Source organism: Patiria miniata, unplaced genomic scaffold (assembly GCF_015706575.1).
Source record: "Patiria miniata isolate m_02_andy unplaced genomic scaffold, ASM1570657v1 HiC_scaffold_6, whole genome shotgun sequence".
Taxonomy (NCBI): Eukaryota; Metazoa; Echinodermata; class Asteroidea; order Valvatida; family Asterinidae; genus Patiria; species Patiria miniata.
Genome location: NW_024037073.1, coordinates 24974900 through 24993790, shown reverse-complemented (window position 1 = coordinate 24993790; position 18891 = coordinate 24974900). Strand labels below are relative to the sequence as shown.

The 18891-nt window shown below is 40.1% G+C and overlaps 1 long non-coding RNA gene and 1 pseudogene across 1 annotated transcript; one reads left to right on the top strand and one right to left on the bottom strand.

Annotated features, from left to right (window-relative positions):
• Positions 1–9994: 9994 nt before the first annotated feature.
• Positions 9995–11733, bottom strand: LOC119743542. Its single transcript, XR_005273047.1, has 2 exons — positions 11680–11733; positions 9995–10086 (listed from the first exon to the last, which is right to left on the bottom strand). It is a non-coding gene; the product is annotated as an uncharacterized LOC119743542 (long non-coding RNA).
• Positions 11734–13119: 1386 nt separating this feature from the next.
• Positions 13120–18019, top strand: LOC119743358 (annotated as a pseudogene).
• Positions 18020–18891: the final 872 nt, after the last annotated feature.

Below are 18891 nucleotides of genomic sequence, written 5' to 3'. Positions count from 1 at the left end.
CTACCCAGGCTGCTAAAGATTTCACCTATCGTTTTTTTAGCGTTCGTTATTAATAAATGTGTTGAATCTAGTAACTGCTGTCACTGTCTCTTTACTGCATTGTCCACTGACTCATTCAGTTTTCTTGCCTATAGATGGGGATATGTTTTCTCTAAACGGTGAGGATTACTGGTGACCAACTTAAAAATACTAGTTTCCTAATTCATGTAACTGGAGGAACATAGGGAGCAAATTGCTAGTTCAGGAATATTTTTCAAGCAAAATAATTAATTGAAATAAATCATATTACAGCCTAACATTGTACTGAATCATTTCTAAAAAGTCAAACAAACCCTTTTGAAATACTGTGTGCCTCAGTGTTTTATCAAAAGATATTTGAACCTTTTTTTCTAATGATAATGATTATTCAAATGCTTATGTATGTTTACTGTTTTCAGGCATGCAACTGGCATTTTAGGGGGAAAAAAGGAAACTCCAAAACCACACAAGACTTTGTATGGTATTTTCAATTTGTAATAGCATTCACGAAAAGTTAAAAACAAGGAAATCAGCAGATCCGAGGAAAAGTTGCATGCCTGAATTTTGACTTTAGTTTAATTTGGTTTTCTTGATTTTGAATACCAAAATAAAATGTAAGACAAAGTAAAGTAATAAACTGCTGACACTTATTTAAATTCGGTCATTACTGTTAAGTAGCCTTCAACACTAACTTTTGTGTGATCGGTCACAGACAGTCAAAATTTCAATTCTTTTCCCCTGCCATGCCTTTTACACAGGCTAGTCACCAACAGTCAGATCTTGTTTAAAGGCACTGTGACAGTCCATTCCATCAACAGACAAAAGCAGGAGATTCAAAGGTGTTCAAGTTTTTTGTAAAAAACTGATGGAAATACCAAAAAAATATTTAAATCAGAAATCATGATTTGGTTTTGACATTTATGCCCTCGCACTTACTACGTGGACAAGCCCAAAGCTTAGACTTGAGTAGGCCTACTTGAGGCAACACTCACACTCAATTAATAAGCTAGTGAAAACACCATAATTCTTGTTACATGTAGATGGGTTTGCCTTCTCTGACCCCAAATTCTTTAAAAGATCAAGAAATGTCAAATGACACCAACAAATTGCCTATCAAAAAGAATCAACAATAAAAAGTAACACAAATTTGAAGTTATAACAAAAAAGGATTGAAAACGTTGAATGTATTTAAAAAGTAGAAGTAATTTTTTATCAAGTATCAAAGATTTAACAAGTGTTGCCATGCTGAGTCACAAAGTCAGTGGTTAGGATAAGGGTAGGGGTGTTTTGGGGGAGGGGGGTTTCATAGTCTTGTTTTTGTTTTTTTATTTTGTTTCAAACAATTTCTAATTCAAGGGCTCTGGTGAACATGTTTTTCAAAGGAAGTGACAAAATTAAGTGGTTACTCACCATATGCATGCAAGTACATTACTTGTGTGGTCGTCCACATAAAAGACAACTGGTGCCAATGGTTTGGCTTTGCATGGTTTACCTAATAAGGGTGATGACCTGCTTGCAACAGCAGCAATACTAGCATCCAGTACAATTAATTGAAATAAAACAACGTAAAGGGCTGTGGCTTTCAGTGTGAACTTTTACCCAATTTTCTGTATGACTAAACAAATTAGCAAGGGATTACTTTGAATTAATCTTAACCTAAAAAAACCTAATGAACTAGACCTTCAATCCAGCCATTGACTTGAAGTTGAAGGCAACTAACTGAGGTTAGAACTAGAATTGTGTGTCTAGAATGGGAGTGTACATGCCTGGCAAGGAGGGTTGATGCATGGCAGCTTTGATTGGAATAACATTTTGCACGTAGGACAGTATCGGTAAAGAAGGGATGTAATTATGGCAAGTGATGGCAATAGGCCTAGAGACATTAGACAACATGGCAAGAATTATCACTTTAGGCAAGAATTAATTGGCACTTTAGGCGAGAATTGGCACTTGAGGCAAGAGTTAGCACTTTAGGCGAGAGATGGCACTTTAGGCGAGAGATGGCACTTGAGGCAAGAGATGGCACTTCAGGCTAGAGATGGCACTTTAGGCAAGAGATGGCACTTTAGACAAGGATTGGCACTTTAGGCAAGAATTAATTGGCACTTTAGGCAAGAATTAATTGGCACTTTTGGCAAGAAATAGTTGGCACTTTAGGTAAGAATTAAGTGGCACTTTAGGCAAATATTGGCACTTTAGGCAAGAAAGTGGCAGGCAAGACAGGACAATTAACATAAGGCAAGAAAGGGCAATTTTTGTTCACTATAGAATGTCAAGTGAGTACATGTACATGAATGTTACTTACAGAGCTGAGTTTTGAGGACAGACACCCACAGACAAGCTAAAAGGGGAACTAGATGTTAACTATTGGTGGAGTGAGTATTGGAGGCCTGTGGAATATTGAGATGCTAGCACAGCAAAGGACTCCAGATATCACTGATGATGGAACTGATGTCCTGCAGAAAAATCCTGTGCCAGACATCCAAGGCCTTTCAGACTCGGCAAGGATTGTGGCACTCAATACTTATGACGAGGTGCTACCGATCGGTAAAATGCTGAATTATCAAAAATTTCCTGCAATCTCCCCAAAGAACCATGCGCCTTGTGTTCATGGAGTCCAGCGCTAAGATCCTCACCGATGTACCCAATGCAGACCTTTCTGTATTCACAGGTGTTACATCAGGTTAGGTCTCAGAGTCTTACTCATCCTTGTAGGCTATTGCAGATCATGTTAGGCATGGAAAACCTAGATGCCAGTGTCATTCAGGAAGGACTAAATGCAATAAGAGCTGCCTATGAAGGGAAGTGTAATGGACCAGATGAACCTGATGGGTAGACTTTGAGTATACGAAACACTTTAGTCAGTGAAAGACTTCGGATCAAGTGTCTCAACTTGATGTACCCCAAATCGGTCGTGTTGGATTGTTGCCTTGACATAGCAAAGTTGTCGCAGCAAAGGATCGTGGTCAATGATGAAGGATTGCCAGACAAGGGTGCCAATGACTGATGAATAGATCCCAGGGCACTGGACAGATTGATTGTGGAGATGCCTATCAATGTGTGGCTCTCTGATAGACAAAAGGGCTGAGAATACTGCCAGACTGCCTGGAGGCCTCAATATCCAGGAAGAAGATTCGATCCAAGGTGAGCCAGATGCTGCTGTGTGTGAACCAGCTGAAGTGTCTCAGGAACTGCTGGAGGTACTGTGCTGTGTGATAAAATGATGAAAGTGTCATCCACAAACTGAAGATAACTGTTGCTCTCAAATCCACGAAAGCTGTACAGAACTATATGATGATATTGGCCGGAACTGGAGATGGGGTTAATCCTGTGGAAGTTCCAGCTGACTGCTTGAAGAATTGACCTGTCCACTGGATGAAGGACGGCAGGATGTAGATGGGTAGGAGATCACAAACCTAATCCAGAGAGAGGGTTTCACACTCACACAGCTTGTCTTCATGAAGGTTTCCTGACCGAGACCTTGAGACATGCCTCACCCATGGGATTGGTGATGAATACCTGGAGTCTCCACTGAAGCTGCACATGGCTTTGTTGGGATCACAAGTAAAGGTTTTCGCAGCAGCAGCAGCAGCAGCAGCAGCAGCAGCAGCAGCAGCGCAGCGCAGCGCAGCGCAGTGCAGCGCAGTGCAGCAGCAGCAGCATGATGATGATGGTGATGGTGGTGGTGAGGGTGAGGGGGGTGGTGGCGGCCGCCAGTGGGGGTGATGGGGATGGTGAGGGTGATGATCCCAATGACACCATGAGCGCAACCTCACAGTGTTCCCAACGACACCATGGTCAACCCCGATGAAGGCTACCAGATATTCACTGCCATCCCCACAGGCTACTCATGCCTCGGTGCCAAGGGGGACTCCGACTTGACTACGCCCTGCAGAAATATGAAGCCCCACACTCCAAACCAGGTTCATGATCTGCGACCCACCTACATCCTGCTGTCTTTCTTCCAATGAACAGCCAGTTGTCCAAGCAGCCTTCTGGAACTTCCACAGGATCAACTCTATCCCCAGTTTTAGTCAATGCCTTCATATAGGAGTACTGCCTTCGTAGATCTGAGACCAAGAGTTTGTCTTCAGTACATGGATGAGACTCTCATCACTTCATCATACAGCATGGGACCTCCAGCAGGTCCTGAAAGACTTCAACTGGATTTACAGCAGCATCTGGCGCAGTGAGGATCAGGCGCCTTGAATCTCATCCCCGGATGCTAAGGTCTGAAAACAGTCTGACAACACCCTCGACCCCTGAGTCTATTAGAGATGACCGACAGACACTGACTGGCAACATCGACAACCAATCCTTCCTGCACCCGGAAATCCAAACACCAGTCAAAGAGCAACCTTGTCCGGGAAGCCTGCATCAGCAACCACAATCCTGGCCGGCAACAACTTTACCATATCAAGACAGCACTACAACACAACAGATTCAAGGCTCATCCAGTCAAGACGCAAGATCCAAAGTCTTTCACCTACCAAAGGGTCCCCTACACCCAAGGTCGAACCCACTAGGCTCACCCCGCCTATTACACAGCCAAACACAGGCAGTTCTCATCACATCCAGTACTTCCTAAATGACAAAGGTATCCGGGCTTTCCACACCCACAAGATCCACAATAGCCCACAGGACAAGCAAGCCTCCAAGACCGAACCTGATGCATCCCCTGCAAATGCAGAAGGTGTACACTGGGTACACCAGCAAGAGAACTCAACACCAGACAGCACAAACACAGAGCACATGGCAGATGGGGAGAATTACAGGAAATCAGTGAACACCCAGCACTCACCAAAAGGGACACCATCATCATGAGTATCAAGCAGCTACATCCATGCTCTGTCCGTCTAGCAATGAAGGTCAGCAAACAGACGATAGCTCTGCAAAACTTCAGCATCACCATCAGAGACATCTGTTACCCTCTACATGTACGTAGTAGCTCAAACATCCACAGACCTCCAATTGCCTTCCTCCTCCAATTTCTTAGACCTCCTCCTCCAATGTCTTCTAAGGATGTGACGTTTCATTTTGTAAATGTTTAGCAAACATTTAAAGAACCATCTCAATGTTGAGCCCTTTCACAAAGACTGACGACTGCCCATTGTGCAGACCAACATGATCGACACAACAAATAATAAATGAGTAACATAATAAAAAGAGGGCTGTCATTGAAAACAATAAAAAGATGAGCACATAGCCTGAAAGTAATCTAGTACTGCAGTTCTCCTTAGCTTTTAGCAAATTGAATAGGTTTGGATTATTTTTGTTATGCATGCTCAACTCAAAGGAAGATAGCGGAAAATAGGTTCCTGTTTTTAAAATTTGAGTTTTGTTAAAACTTTTGGAAAAATACGATTTAGAATTTTGTTTATTATTTTAAATGTTTAAATGTGTAAATGTCACATCCATAATTTCCTCACTCCACCAATACATAGTTCCCCTTTTGCCTGTGGATTTCAGTTTAATGTTTACACTCAGCCTGCAGAGGACAAAAATACTTTTTGATATCAGATTTTATATATTTATTGAATTTGTTAAAAGCACAAGTAAATTAATATGCACAGTTTAAGTAGCGAAATTAAATTTATGATATACATCTTTTTTCAAAGTGGATTTTTGTTAATTTTCACCTACTGCTTCTAATTATTTCAGCTTCTTTTCAAAAAATTAAATGTACCCACTGACACCCTATAGTGAACATAGTTAAACAGTACAACTGCCAATGCATCAACCTTACGCTAGAATCATTCGTGGGTTTATCTCTATCCTAAATGCTGGAGATAGTTTATCATGAATTTCTTCCCGCATGTACACTCCCAGCAAGTTTTTATTAAAAAGGGGCCTATGAGTCATTCTTCAGTATCAAGTGTCTACTTTCATGTCCCGACACTTTAAGGCACTATAATTAAAAAAAAATAGAATGAAAATAAGATTTTTGAGCAGTGAAATTAACACGACTCCTATTATGTGCAGTGTTAAAAACTCTTTAACATAATGGACAAGATGCTCATTCTTTACAATACTCCCTCAAAACCCCCTCAAAATGCATGTCCCCGTGTATTTCTCAATATGTACCTACTGCCATAATTTGTAAAGTAAACAACTTGAAAAGGTAATTATACCTCCAAAAGCCAAGTAATATAATAATTGTCATTTCCGTCACAAAAGGTGTGACGGATATGACTTTTGCATTCTTTTCACAATCAATATTTCTTTGGGTCCTATTGAAAATAAAGGAACCCAGCATTAATTATTTCCTGTAGAAAACTACTTCACATCACCACTCCAATACAATAGAGACTAAAATAACAGAGAGAGAGATATGTTGCAAGGATGAATGAAGTCCCTGAAAGCCATCAGCCCTGTTTTTGGTACATAATAATTGTCAATTATCAGATTGATCTTCGATCAGGCCAATTAAATATGTTGAACACTTCAAGTTATTCAACATGGGAAAATGCACATGACGAACGTGAGAAACCACTAGCTTAATTGTCACTTCCTTAACATGCTCAAAATCCAAAATGTTTAAATAGGATTATGTGAAAATCTTAGATTTACGGTTTATGGAAAAGGTCCGTTGATGCGATTGCAAACCCCGCGCTTTGTGAATGCACATTGCCATGATCGCAACCTTGGTAATACGATTCTTTCCCTGTTAAATACTCACGACCAGGCCATGAACGTCTTGCAGTTTTTCAGGGGTTAATAAAATCGAGTTGACGGCGGACACACTGAACCAAGTACCTCACAGTCACAAATTAGCAGAGATAAAACCATGAAAACATCCGGAGAAAGTGACCCAACATGGCGACGACACTTGCGAGACGGGCTTGAGTACAGGGTCTTTTCATTGTGACATGTGCATGCAGCACTGACATGACAACAAACCGCCACGTGTGAATTGTAATCATTCATTTTGCACCTGTCAGTGTCACAGAACAACACCACCTGTATGCGCCCTCACGTGGGCAATACGTCATACCTTGGGAATTTTCGTAAACATTGGTTTCCTTTGAAAGATTTAGCTTTGACTTCCAGCGATGTTATTTTGTCACTTTCGGGATATACTGGTATCGGTCTTTGTTTTGCTTTGAACATTTCTTGTTGTTGACAGCCCAAATGTTATGACATGCCTGTATCGGACATGTAATTAGTTGTGGAAATGATTACGACACCGAGTCCGAAGCTAGTCCGAAATTTCAAAAACGCCACTCTCAAAGATTTGTTTAGAGGGCGCTGTTAAAGTTACCGGTAGAAACTTTTTAACATGGACTTGGTGGCAGGATTACCCCCAGAGAGATTGACCCCTCATGATACCAAAAATGCTACCTCAAAATGAAAAAAAGTAGAACATAGTTCCCTAAGAACGGTGTAAAGATTATGTATGTTTGTTTTTGTGTTTACGTATATGTATTATATCCTGGGCAAATAGCAGAGCTGCAGCTCAGTCCATTATTTGTTTGCCAAATTGTGGTAAACGCAAGAAATGTGGCCTACAGAACCGAAATGGGCCGAGTCATTTGAGGGTACTCACCCTCAGGTGCAGTTCCACCAATGGGGGGGGGGGGGGGGGGGGGGGGGACAGGGAGCACCCAAATTTTTGTTGAGACCACCCCCCCCCCCATTAAAAAAAAAAGAAATTCCCTACAAAAGACGGTAGCAAATGTTAGAATTAAGGTGATGTCACATTCGAACGGTCTCTCCCTCCCCCCTTCCCCCTCAACAAAATAGTTGTGAGCAGGGGCCATGAATTGTACACCAGGCGCGGATCCAGAGGTGGGTGTCAACCCCCCCCCCCCCCAGCTCTGTCAAAAAAACAAAAAAAATTATCATACAAATTCCTAAAAAATTATACTGGTATATGTCCGCCTGTTCAAATTACGGTACACCAGTCTGTAATCTAGTGTTACTAATCATCGAATTTGAACAGCGCCCCCTATTGAAATATGGAACCAGCCCCCACCCCCACCCCAGTTTTTGATTTTACGGAGGCCAAGTGTTTACATTTTCTGATTTTTTCGCTGATGAACCCCCTCCCCTGTGAAAATTCCTGGATCCGCCCCTGTACACTATTAGGTAATGTAGTGTGCACGATTGTAGGATTTTATCGGCACTCCCCTGGGCACTCCCCATTGAATATATGTACAAGAAAAGGAAGATACTTAAATTTTTTAAGATATTTTAAATTTGGGTTTGAGTATTTTTCTTGAGTACTTTCCATTAGCCATGATATCTACTTGGAAACATTGGGATTCTGTAACCAAGAAATTAAGCGTGACACAATGAAATAAGCCAGAGGAAAAATGGTCAATCTTTCACACAGAATAATTTGACTCAAACAAGTAAATTGGCTCAGATCTACATGTACATGTATTTAATATAAAATTTGCCATTGAAAATACAATTTTATTAAAAGTTCAAAAGAGTTCATTTCTAACATCACGTTGCCAGAAAACTAGAACATTTATAGAATAGAAAGTCTGATTCATTTTAAACACCGCATCCACTTTAATAATTTGCCATGGAAATATAGTTTTTTGAAATATGAAAGAAGTGACTGTTAATTTTTAAACCAAGTCACAAAAATCCAAAATGTACAGCACAGTTTAATAACTATATGGTGTACATGTATTATAAATGACAAACACAACTACATGTACATTAAAGTAGGTGAATCATATCCACATCATCTACGTTCATACCAACATCCATGACAGAAAACCTTATCGTATTTGCATAAATAATCTCAACAAGGCAAATTTGCACTTCACTGTAACACACATTGTTTTGATGTTCCAATGTATTTCACTCTCGAAGGTTATACGAAATGACAAAAACACTTCTAAATTGTATATAAATTCTTTGGAAGATTTGGCAACTTAAAACAAAGGGAATACAAATTCATCTTGATGTTTTATAATTACACATTGCACTCAGATGAATACATGCCTTTCATGATTGCATGTGCTGTCCAAATCTGGTCTCAGATTATCATGATCATGACTAATCCTACACATGCAAGAGTCATTTGACCAACTATTAAAAATGTTCACATTTGATGTTTCCCGTTTACCATCAGAAGCAATGAAATACACTTCTTGTATAATCCTAATGACTGCAACTTTCTTAAAAGGTACATATGATTATTTGCTTCTTGTGCCTTTACTTTCATTTGAAGCAACAAAATTGCTAAAAGTCTGAAGCAGGGTGCATGACAACAAACCTGTTGAAGGCTGATTGGATAGTATACGTTTTAAGAAAACCGAGAAAATACATTCACTTTTTTGGGGTGTCTTGTAACTGGATTCCATTGCTAATGCATAATGTGCCGTGGACACCCTCTTTCAACACCACCTCAGTTTTCATCCACACGAAACAATTTCAGCTGGAATATTTTCAAAGGGTATTTGGTACCACTCCTATCTTGACTTTGAGCAGAGTTTTGTCATTAAATCAATGCTTCTCCAGGTCATTGCAAATGATGCACATGGCTTTGAGTTAACAGTGTTTCAATTTTATCTGTGAATGTACATTGGTCCAGTGAAAAATACTTTCAGGTACTGTTGTCCACAAGATTTTCACACAAAATTTGAGCCCTGCTAACGAACTCATTGCACAGAGTAAGATGTGACAATAGCTTGTAGATTGACAACTAGTCTCTGTGGTTGAAGTAAAATATATAAAAAACATGTTTACATAATAAAATATGTATATTGCATTATTAATTTAGAGCACAAAATTGCATCATGACAAGTTCCAATTTAAGAGTACCGATTTCAACAATGAATTAATCATTATTTTTTAAAAAATATAACACTGTCTTTATTTTGTTACAATTGTTATATTATAATAATGCAATATATTTCATAATGCACTAATCGTCGGTTTCCCTTTTTGGTTTATTGGAACATTTGTTTGTTTATTTTAACAATCCTTTGTACTGATCCAGTGTAACCGGCACAAATTTGGACACCATGTATTGGTTCAGTTGAGCTTGCCATTTGGGGTCGAGATGCATGTTGAGAAGATGCCTGGTGATAGATGTCTTGAGATCCTCTGAGGAAAAAAAAAGAAGAATATTCAAAATGAGACGAGCAAAATGGTGGTTAATCTAAACGCAGACTCAAAACGGCAGGTTCTTGCAGGCCGTTCAAAGTCTGATACTGGCAAGCGCGTAGATTGTCAGATCGACCTATGATGCAGGGTTCAACATTATTTAAATATCTACAAGCGTACTAAATATCAGAATCATGAGGCCCTTGTATGTCCTCATGTACACGTGTCAGGTCAGATCTTCTGTTTAAACGGTGGTCTGACTGTCTGAGGTACTGTCCTCTTCCACACAACAAATATCTTTACGCAAAGTATGTACATGTGTATCACTCATTTTATTCAGTATTCATAAGATGGATTTTGCGTCGGAGTGATGTAAATCAAATTAAGTTTTGCCCTTCACCGACGTATAAACGGTTGGTACCTCCCGAGTGAAAGTTGGAAAAAAATCACTCGGGTGGGACTCGAACCCAAGACCTCCTACTTTCTAGTGCAGATGTCTTACCACTCAACCACCGAGCTAAGGGAATCAGTTGGCTGGTTCGAATCTGATGTACATAGCAGTAGGTATAGTATAGCATTAACTATTCATAAGATGGAATTTTAAGTTGGGGTTATGTAAATCAAGTTAGGTTTTGCCCCTCGCCAACGTTTTTTTTCCAACTTTCACTCAGGAGGTAACACACTCATACAGTGTTTATACGTCAGTGTTTATACGTTGGTTATTTGATTAGAGTTTTATTCAGCATGCAGAGTCCTGTGGTCAAAAGGTTCCTGTGTTTGACTCATGCACGATGTTATGTTGAGTCAATCTTGACAGGGGACACGGTGCTGGTGTTCTTGGGCAAGATACATTACTACAATTGCCTCCATTGAGTACATGTGGGGGGGGGGTGCAGACCAGATAGGGCTGATCTCGAGCTTATAGCAGGAAAGTGTTCTCATGGCCTGATGAACAGGGGTAATAAGTGTGAGCAATCTGAGAGTGTTGTATAAGAGTGCTATATGAACACTGCACTATGATCATCAAATATCTTAACATCAGCACAAGGTGTTGGGCGACAATGCGTTCAAGAGTTCCACCTAAACCTTTTCTTAAGAGGGATTACTGGGCAGTGTTGTAGGACTCGAGTCTAGGACTCGGACTTGAGTTGGACTCTAGTCACATTGGAAAATGACTCGGACTTGACCATGACTCCTCGAACTCGATGACTCGCGACTCGAGTTACGTAATTTCATCAAAAGTAAAAACCTAACGTAGGGATGGGAAAGGATCATTGAGGAATACTGTTTGGATGATAAAACATAGAGGGAAGGGTTGGAGGAAGATTTTTTAGGGATGGGAATTAAAAGGAAAACACATTTTGGCTGTAAACAAAATGTACACACACTACTATATACACTGGGATTTACTTAAAAGACAGAATGGAGGATCAAAAAATAATTTAAAAAAAACTATTAGTTCGGTGAACAAGTGACTTGTGTCTCGGACTCGGACTCGAGGCTTGTGACTCGAGACTTGGACTCGGACTCGGACTCGACGTTGGTAACTCGACTACAACACTGGTACTTGGTCACAGAGTCCACTGTACCTACCAGGTAATTCTGAGTTGACCACCCCAGGGTAGACAGGCAAAGGCCCCCATGAGGTGACGACATGAAGCTTGTCCCTCAGCTCAGGATGGCCCTTCATCTGTAAGGCCAGGGTGTTGGAGTTGATGCCTGTACCGTCTGCCGTCTTATTAAGGATCATCTGGATGGACTTCAGATGGGAACCTGGGCAGGAAAAAAAAAATTATGAGATGTAAATTAGCCTTTTTTATATTTGATTTTTGTTTGCCCTTCGCTGACATATTTTGTAAACACTGTGCACTTAGTGTTGTCCGAAGGCTTAGGTGGGACTCAAACTAATGACCTCCTACACAAACAAAGTTGGGTTAAGCGCAAGCTCAGTGGTCGAGTGGTTAATGCGTCTGCACTAGGAAGCAGAAGGTTGGGGGTTTGTGTCCAAGCAGAAGTAAGCTTGTTGATTTTTTTCTTGCAAACCCTCGGACAAAACTCAATGTGTACAGTGTTTGTAAAATACTTCAGGGAAGGGCAACAAAAAAAATACATATATGAAAAAGAAGATCAATAATTATATGGATGAAATTGAATAAAGTTGATTCCTACTTTCTAATTCACAATTTCGAATTTCACAACTATTCACATAGAATTGAGATGCAGACCAATTGCAAAGGAGTCTTCACAGATGTTTGTGTTACCCGACTGGATAATTTTACCGAAGAAACTGGCCTTGTTCTCTCCTATCTTTTCGAGTCCTCGATGGGTAATCCCGAATCCGCTCAGTGAATGGACGTCATTGTAGGCCCAAACAGATCCACGTAGGTCCTCAAACACTTTATATCTATCAATGAAATATATTCAATACAATTATGATTAGCATTGAAATATTTACATAGAATCGGGGGGGGGGGGGGGGGATGTCAGGGGAAGAAAAGGGGTTGGGGATTATATTCCCCCCCCCAAACAAAAATGGACAAACACACTTTCCCCTTCCCAATTGTCACATTTGTGGAAGACAGCGTTCTAGTGAAGGTTTGCAGTTTGCAGTAACACCATGTAGGCATGCAGAGTCTCTTTTGGGAAGATGTGTGGTTCTGAAAAGAACCACACATCTTCCCAAAAGAGACTTCTACATGGTGGTACTGCAAAGTTTTACTAAACCATGCCACCACGTAATTAGACCAAGTAGTTAGCCCTTGCAAATTGTCTTGCAAAGATGTTCAATCAACAAAACTGAGAACACGACAACATCAACTTGATCGTAAGGCAAGGCAGAGACTGATTTCAAATAATATAATAATAATAACGTAAATTTATACTGCGCCATTATCCGCCATAAATGACACTCATGGCGCAAACAAACATTATATCAAATCAGAAATAACAAAACAATTAAATGTAACTAAACCAGAACATTCTGAGTGTTCTGAAACACATAGGTCTTTAGGGCAACTTTAAATTCAGAAAGCGATGAGATGTTGCGAATGGCGAGGGGTAGTTTGTTCCAAAGATGAGGACCTGCGTGAGAAAATGATCGATCACCCCAAGATTTGTGAGTGTGAGGGACAACCAGCAAAGAAGCATCAGAAGATCTCAATCGCCTGGATGGATTGTAAGGAGTTAATAGGTCTATGTTGTATTCAGGAGCTGAATCAAGAAGGCAATGAAAAACAAGCAGTAACAGTTTGTACTTAATCCGGTCAGCAATGACAACAACCCCAGAAAGTGAAGAAGAAACTCTGATCAGATGACAACCAACATTTGCCCAGGAAAGAAAAAAAAGGCAACTGATGAACAGAAATCAAATTGTGATTTGTGAATAAAAACTTCCATTTGACTTCATTCCTTCAAATTGAATATCAAACATAAGGGAAGTACAGAATTGTTGTATGGGTAAATAAATCAACATCCAGGGGAAGAACACAATTCATTTTGGGGAAAAAGACAACAAGGATTGATAGAAAAGAAAATCTCCTCTTTTATTTGCTGTTGTCTACATCTACATATACCTTTGTACAAAGTAATATTAGTGCTTAAAGATGTTTTGAGTAAATGTTACTGTCCGTCATCAGTAACATGACCAAATTGAAACCAACTACCAACTACCTGCTCCTCCGTCCAATCACATCCATATACTGTCATTATCCCCAAAGCCATTTTCAGGATGTATTCATCAAGTTTATTCCCACGTGAATGGTTGAACCAACTACAGGATGAGTCAAAAAGAAAGTGACCGAATTTGAAAAAAAATGTTAAAAATATTTGGCTGGTTCTATGTTAATAAAAAAAACACGGATAAGGCCAAAAAAAAAAAGTCTCCGGTTTCTGGTATGCGCGCGCGTCGCGGTAGCCATGCGCGTCGGCAAAATGAAAAAGTTTTTTTTTCAATACAAGATGATGTTTCAAAACCGCCAAACTCACTGGTTTGACTGGAATTCTGCTGCTGCACAATTTTAACGTGTTTTTAGAAGGGTTATGATCGAGAATAAGATTTATGTGGCCTCTCTGGACTCCCATATATTTGCACTAAGTTTAGTCGGGCACCATTTGCAGTCATCAGCCGACATTTGAAGCCAAAAAAAAAAAAAGCCGCGTCGCCGCACCACTTTTGGGGCAAGCTCCATACCAGAAACCAGAGACTTTTTTTTTTTGGCCTAAAGTACATCTTAGCAGACTTGTATGACTCGTGACTCGGACTTGAGTCCAACTCGAATCACTGGGACTCGAGTCACCTTGACTTACGACTCGGACTCGGGGCTACGGACTCGGACTTGGACTTGAACTGACTTGTGACTTGACGGAAATTACCGCACTGCACACGCGCACATATATAATTTGATCGTTTTCTTTACTGTGCAATACATGTACAGGGCGCTCGATGTGGTGCGTGCGTGGCAGTGGCCTGTTACCGATATATTGACTTATAGAAATCAATGCACTGAAACTTGTACCCCGCCATCAACACGCAATACTGCATTGGTGCAAGATTGATAGGGTAAGGTACCAGACTTTTCTTGTCAGACGTCCTGTCGTTCACACGTGTATTGCTGTCGCATCGCGATAACGCGATATGAATAGTCTGCTGATCTGCCCGTTTCGGTAACATATGTATGCAAGTTGCAACGTACGAAGATCATGATGGCATCCACTCCAAAAATTGTCCATTTTGGATATCTTAACTTCATGAGAATTGCCAATGGAAGATCAAGTGCAGAATGCAAGTTCTGCAGGAAGAAAATAGAGGAGAAAACCGGCACTACGTCCAACTTCAATCGCCACCTTTCACGTATATAGAAGTCTAAACAAAATATTTGAAATGCCTGAACTTTAAATGCAAAAGTTAGGCCAATACCAGTTTTGTCTGAATTGCCTTTATAACTGTTTTTGCAAATGAACTCCTCATTTCCAGAGAAAACTAGAGAAAAGCCGTGGGGGAAAATGAAAATTTACAGCACCTGAAATGCTTTTTCCATACTATATCAAAGGTGACTCTGAATCTCTGAATTCCCTAAAATGTACATTTTTTTTATACAAAGAGGTGACTCGTGACTTGGACTCAACCTTTGTGACTCTCTGACTCGGACTTGACCTGGAGGACTCGGGTCTCGGACTTAGACTCGAAAAATGTGACTCGGACTTCAACTCGATGTTTTGTGACTCGAATACAAGTCTGCATCTTATTGACTATTAACTGAGAAAATTTCACTTTAATTGCAAACTTTATTCCCAATTCATGTCTATTTCAATAAAACGATCACAAAACTTGGCTGTCCACCACTTATCAATTACCGTGCTGCGAACTGATAATACATCTCCCAATGAGGATAATGAAACATCAATTATTTTCCCACCTCTATGAATGAACGAGAACTTGCAAAGGAAAAGATACAAAAATCACCATCGATATTTCAAAGAAAAAAGAGAGTTAACTTGCTTCTCATATTCAAAACACACAACCTGATAGTAAAAATTCTCTTGATTTCAATTATTAAAATCTCATTTGTATTTGAATACTTGTGTGTAATCTGTAATTCTCACTTAGCTCATTTAGCTTTCAATATTATCGCATTCCTTGGACAGCTACACAAATGGGTTCTTTTTAGTAAAACATGCATAACTTTGGATGGCATGATCAAATTTAGTGATTGTTTTTTTTTAAGATGAGTGGAAAAACATGCTCTTTTAAGACATATTTCTTCGGTGTATCTTAGAATTTGATTGCTTAAGTGAAAAAAAATCTTGAGTGCGGGTCACTCTTTTTTTTAATCACCCTGTATAAACACAATGTGAACATGCATCTCTCATACACACTAAACTTAATTGTCTTCATTTTCTATCATCCTCTTTCTTTTTCTGTCTTTTCTTTTTGTACGGTAGCCCTCACATTGAGTGGCATTTATGCCTTGTAAAGGGCCGACTTGCATAAAAAAGAACAATTACATGTACACAATATGCATGTTTAATCTGGAGCCAATTATTAAAACTGAAACAAATTCAATGCTCAGTTTTCATGTCAGTGCAAGTAGTGAAACTGACTCACATGCATCTGCTTTGGCTACAGGAACTGATACCACAAGATAGTCACATGCATTAAAATCTAACAGAAATGTTGGGGGGAAAAGAAGGAAAAGAACAAGAAACTTTCTGTTTCAATTACACTTTGCTCAAGGTCTTACAATCCCTGTAAGTATAAATCTGGAGTGATCTTGAAATAGAGAAGAACATTCTTTGCTGCATCTGAACAACATGTGGCTCACGGAGCTCAATGCTACATTGTGCATGAACTATGGGTGATGGCTACCAAAACAGTTCCACTCCATCAACTGGGTGGAAAACTGAAGTTGAAAAGCATCGTGAGAACTTTTACATGAGTGAAGAAAGAACTAAACAAATAACATGGTTAAGTGCTGAAATCATTGCACCAATCGGCCTCTGCTTAAACTTCGTCTTTCTCTTCACAGTCATTGGAGTGAAGTCCATGCGTACAATCATCAACATCTACTTATCCAATCTGGCTGTGGCTGACTCCCTCTGCTTTATGACTTCCTTCATATTTGCACTGTTTTCACCTATAGAGTCCAACTTATTGGTCAAAAAGGCAATATCAAGTTTCCAAAACACGTTCCGCGCTACTTCTAATTTCTTTGTGGTTACCATAGCAGCTGAGAGATTCTCTGCAGTGTGCAACCCTATAACGTTCAAAGAAAAGCCTCTAAATCTCGAGCAGCAAAGATATCAGCAGGACTCTGGGTGCCAACAATTATTGTTGGTGTGATTCTGATTTTCGTACCATTAACAGACGCTGTCTTCAATAAAGTCTACTTTGGGATTCTTTCCATTATCAACATTGCCTCTTTGATAGCAACTGTTGCTTTGTACATCTATGTAGTATTGAAAGTACGCAAGCAATCAGCCCTGTTGCTGAACCGTCCCAAGCGAGCAGGCAAGGTCCTCTGCATGGTTATCATCAACACTGCTGTTTTCTTCATTCTGAACTCACTGTACACTGCAGCTGCAATTATGACAATTCATGTACTTGTAGTGGCATCAAAGTTTACTTCAACTGCTCAGATTGTTGCCAATCTGGAACTTGCAGAGACAATAAATATTCTGTCTATATGCATTACAATTTTGCTACTGACCAATAGCTCAATTAATTCCCTAGTCTACAGTGTCACAAACGCTGACTTTCGTGAAGCTGTAGTCAAGGCTTTCTCATTCCTGAAACTGTGCTGTCGTTGTTGCCCAAGACAGAATCCCAGCCGACCATCGCAGCCAGGGAAGCAGATTGAGCTTCATGTGATTCCACAGGCAGAAAATGACCAAGAGCACCGTGCTGCCAGGCCAAGCAGCAGCAAGCCACCAAGCCAAGGGCATGCACAACACAGAGAGAGTCAGCAGTCACTGGACAGCTGTCAAGAACAATGTTCCAGGCAAAGCAGCAGCAAGGCATCCATGCACAGTCAGCAGCATGTTCAAGTGCATGTTGAGGTACATGCAGAACCAGCTGGGATCCCAGCACTTGCAAGTTCTCATCAGGAACAATGCTCTAGTCTGACTGACTGCAAGCCATCCATGCAAGGGGAACAGTGTGAACATCCAGAACCAGCAGAGAGCCATCAGTCACTTGCAAGTACTCAGGAACAATGTCCTGGGCTGACTGGCACCGAGCCATCAGCACAAGGAGAGCAGTATGCACATCCTGAACCAGAAGGGATTTAATCTTTGGAAAGTTGTCAAGAACAATGTTCACTGGTACCTGATAAGTGCAAGCTGTCTTTAAGGGCAGCAGTGTGTAGAGTGAGTGCTGCTTTTGAACTTGCTGTGTTCAAAGTGTAGAGCAGAATTAAGGCCGTTTCATACATCTTCTTCATTGGAATGCCAAGTAGATTTGACATCGAGAAACATTAACAGCACATTATGCTGGAGTTGAAATGTGTTTTACTTCAGCGAATTGCCAATACATGTACGCACCATGACATCAGTAATGTGCAGGCCTGCCCAGAGCAGATTGCAACCAACTATCAGTAAAGGGAACAGCTGGTATTCATGCAATGTATGTATGTAAAAGGTTCAGAAATTAACAAATCCTAAATAGTTTAATTATTTGAATCAAACTTTTGTTCGTGTTTAAAGGTAGAGTAGATCATTTGCAGCTATCCAAAAAGTAACTGACAAAATTATTGCTAAAAGGCTTTTGGTTTTAATGGCACTAAACTCCCTGTGAAATCATTCTTTCTGGCATGCTGTCATTTTAAAGGAAACAATGAAAGAAAGCAATTTTAACGATGCATCATGTTAGTTCATGTAGTTGGTTTGTAAATTCGGTGAATCCATGAATATGTGCGCACAAGCGTCGACACGACGCACACTAGGTTGCTATTATTCGTCAGTTCAGTGCATGACATCTCGTAGCTGCAATTGACTGAATGAGAATGTGTCCCTGGGGCTGAATTCAGACACAATATAAAACATGACTCAGCAACTTTTGAATTGAACCTGAGATCCTAGAATATATGATTGGAATATACTGCATTCACAGAGCTAAAACTTCATCATGTTAGTTGTTAAGCACCCGTTTTTAGATTTTGAGCACTTTTGTAGCTTCAAATGAAAAAACAAATGCACAATTGACAAATGATCTACCCTTCCTTTAAATGAACAAGTTTGTTACTTTTTTCAGTATGAAAATATACAAGTAATGGTACTAACATATGGATAACCCTGAATTTTCTCCACTGT